The sequence below is a fragment of the Arachis stenosperma genome, chromosome 4 (genome assembly GCF_014773155.1).
Source record: "Arachis stenosperma cultivar V10309 chromosome 4, arast.V10309.gnm1.PFL2, whole genome shotgun sequence".
Lineage (NCBI taxonomy): Eukaryota > Viridiplantae > Streptophyta > Magnoliopsida > Fabales > Fabaceae > Arachis > Arachis stenosperma.
The window spans coordinates 120,187,565-120,190,759 of NC_080380.1; the positions used below are offsets into that span (position 1 = coordinate 120,187,565).

Consider the following 3,195-nt stretch of genomic DNA (forward strand, 5'->3'; position numbering starts at 1 on the left):
TCATTCATGTAAGGTTGATTGGGAGGAGGGGCTTGATTGCCTTAAGGAGGATTAGATCTACTATTTGGGTGTTGATACCTCTTTTGAGGTTGAGATTGTGGTGGTTGTTGGTAGGATTATTGGTAGGGTTGTTGGTATTGTGGTTGACCTTGAAGAGGTTGATGATAGTAGGCTTGCACATTTGGGTAGGGTTGAGCTTGAGCGGCTTGGTTCCATCTTTGATTAGAATTATCCTTCCATCCTTGGTTTTGATTTCCTCCATGTTGAGGAACTCCTTGATTGTAGTTGGACCTTTGTGGGTATGGATTGGCTACCGCTAATGTAATGTCCTCTTGGAGTTGAGGGCACTCATCAGTGTAATGGCCACTACAAGCACAAATACCGCATGATCTTGGTGGTCCTTCGATTCTTTGAGGTTGAGGTGGAGGAGATAGCAAAACTTGAGGAATTTATCTCAACAAAATTGTCATCTCATCGAGGGTCTTGGTCAAAATGGCATCTCTAGAAGCAGAAACTTCACTTAAAGCTTTTGGTTGTGGATTTTCTGCCCTTGAGTGTTGAGTTGAGTCTGCCAAGTCCGCTATGATTTTCCAAGCTTCCTCGGCGGTCTTGTTTTTGGTGAGGGATCCTCCACTTGAAGCATCTAGAAGAAGCTTATCTTGGGGATTCATCCCTTGACAAAAATAACTGATAAGCACCAACTCGCCAATATGGTGGTGGGGGTAAGCTTCCAACAACTTCTTGAATCTCTCCCAGTACTCATAAAGAGTTTCTCCATCTCTTTGCATAATGCAAGAGATTTCCTTTCGCAGCTTATCTGTTTTCTGAGGTGGATAGAACTTTTCCAGAAATTCCTTACGCAGCAAGTCCCAATTGAAAATGACATATTCCGGTTGAGTATAAAACCATTCTTTTGTTTTTTCCTCCAAAGAGAAAGGGAAAGTGAAAACCAAAACTGCTACTTCATCTGCACCATGTCTTCTTGTAGTGGAGCATGCAACTTGAAAGTCCTTTAGATGCTTAAAAAGGTCTTTTCCGGGTAGCCCATTGTATTTGGGGAGCGAGTTTATCGTGCTAGTCTTGAGCTCAAAATTTGGATACAAAGCCAAATACCAGATTTGTATCGGTTCCAAGTTAATGTCTGGAGCTCCGGCTTCCCTTAAGGTGATTCTACGAGGTGGATCCGCCGCTATCACCTGATTCACTCAAAAGATTTCAGCACTCCCCATAGATTAATATAAGGTTTCCTCGTTAATTGAAGAATGATAGTCACGGGTTGATGGTGATAGTGAATTGGTGTGCTCTTCAAGCAAGCCCGATTCACAATTCACAAATGCTAGCCAGCGTCGAGCTTGCCTAATATGAGTTAAAGTTCTTTCTATTTCTGGAACAAAAGGGGCCAAGCTCGGGTTTGGAAGCGACTGTGTCATTCAACCGAGGAAGGAATGAAAGCATGCAATTATGAAAAGTAAAACAAGAATAGGCAAGCAAACGAAAACCAACTTAATAATCAATAACTACTAAGACTAGCTAGATAGAAGCACTATCTACAATTAGTACCAAGTAGCAAACAAAAATCAAGTATTCACAATATTCACATATTTACAACAACCAAAATCATAGCACTCATTGCACTTAAAGTGTTCCCCGGCAACGGCGCCAAATTTGATAACGACCAAGAGCATAGGTTTGGATTTTTCACACTTGGCGTTGCAAGTATAGTCCAAACCCAACAATTGATCGTCAATCAAATGTCAATCCAAAGATTTCACTATTCAAAACCAATTCAATTCCGGGAGTGTTTAGTTCCCGGGTCGTCTCCCAAGGACACTCGAGATTAATGAGTGTGCAATTCCGATTGTGAAGCTCAAGGGGATTTCGATAAAGAGATGAACATATAAAGAAATAAAAGAACATTCAAAATTGTAATAAATGAACTAATAAAGGAATTAAAGAACTAACTATGCAATATAAACAAGTAAGGTATAAAAAGGATTAATGTGAAAGTGTGTGAAAGATTTAAAGCATAAATGGGATCTTGGCTTGGAATGAGCTAAGAGTCCTTTCCTTGTTGGAACCACAACTATTACAATTAGAATGGATTAATCTCACTTGATTAACCCTCACATCGGAGAGTAAGTTAAATGAGCATAAGTGTTCTTAACCCACAAATCCTAAATTGCTTGCTAATTACCTTAGCAATAAATTAGCGTTAGTGGGAACAAGGACAATTAACAATCCAAGAATTGACACTAAATGTTGGATGTTCCAACTCTAGGAACCCAATTACTCATTTTTCCCAAGCCAAGAGGTAGAAAATTAGCCCATAATCATAATTGACATTTTGTCAAATACTTGGTGGGCAAACACACTAAACATGGGAAAAATGAGAAAAGACTTGAAACTAAAATCAATAAATGATCTCAATCAACAATAATAACTCAAGCAAGCATGTAACAATCATCAATCATTAAATTCATCAACAAGAAATTGAAATTGCAAAAAGTAAACAAAATTGAACTATGACTTGTGTTCATACCCTGACCGAGCTCCTCCAACTCGGCAAAATCCATGAAAGGTCCGACCTCGTCCCAAGGCCCACGCCTGAGGTCGGACCTCGGACAAATAAAGCTAAGAAGGCCCATCAAAAGGAACGAAGCCCAAAACCTAAAGGCCGAAAAAGCCTAGGAAAGGCGGTTCCACAAAGATAGAGGTAAAACTCCCAAAAGATAAGATAAGATAAGAATATCTTATCCAGGGAAGATCACGACCAACTACTATAAATACACTGGAGCACCCAGGTATGGCATACATTCCACATTCTACACATATCTGCTTGGACCCATGCTAACTTAAGCATCGGAGTGTTATTGCAGGTACAACCACCAACCGCCAACACATCAAGCTCGGGTCCCTGACCCCCACCTCGGGCATCTCCAGACGACCGAGCTACACGTTTCAGGTAACCCCCGGAACATTGGCGCCGTTGCCGGGGACCTGGAAGTCATCCCTCTATCATGGCGGACGACCCTCTCGACAATGACCACACTACATCTGAACAAGAAGACGAAATTGACACCGGAGAGCGACCGGACAGCCCTCTATCACCACGCACTCCAGGGGGAAACAAACAGAATCGCCCAAAGACATCACTCCCAAACAAGGATCCACAAAATCCCGAAAAAGAAAAGAGCT

General features: G+C 41.4%; 1 non-coding gene across 1 annotated transcript; it reads left to right on the forward strand.

Annotated features, from left to right (window-relative positions):
- Window positions 1-708: 708 nt before the first annotated feature.
- LOC130977559 (small nucleolar RNA R71) lies at window positions 709-815 on the forward strand. The gene has a single exon (XR_009085246.1). It is a non-coding gene; the product is annotated as a small nucleolar RNA R71 (small nucleolar RNA).
- The last annotated feature ends 2,380 nt before the right edge of the window (window positions 816-3,195 follow it).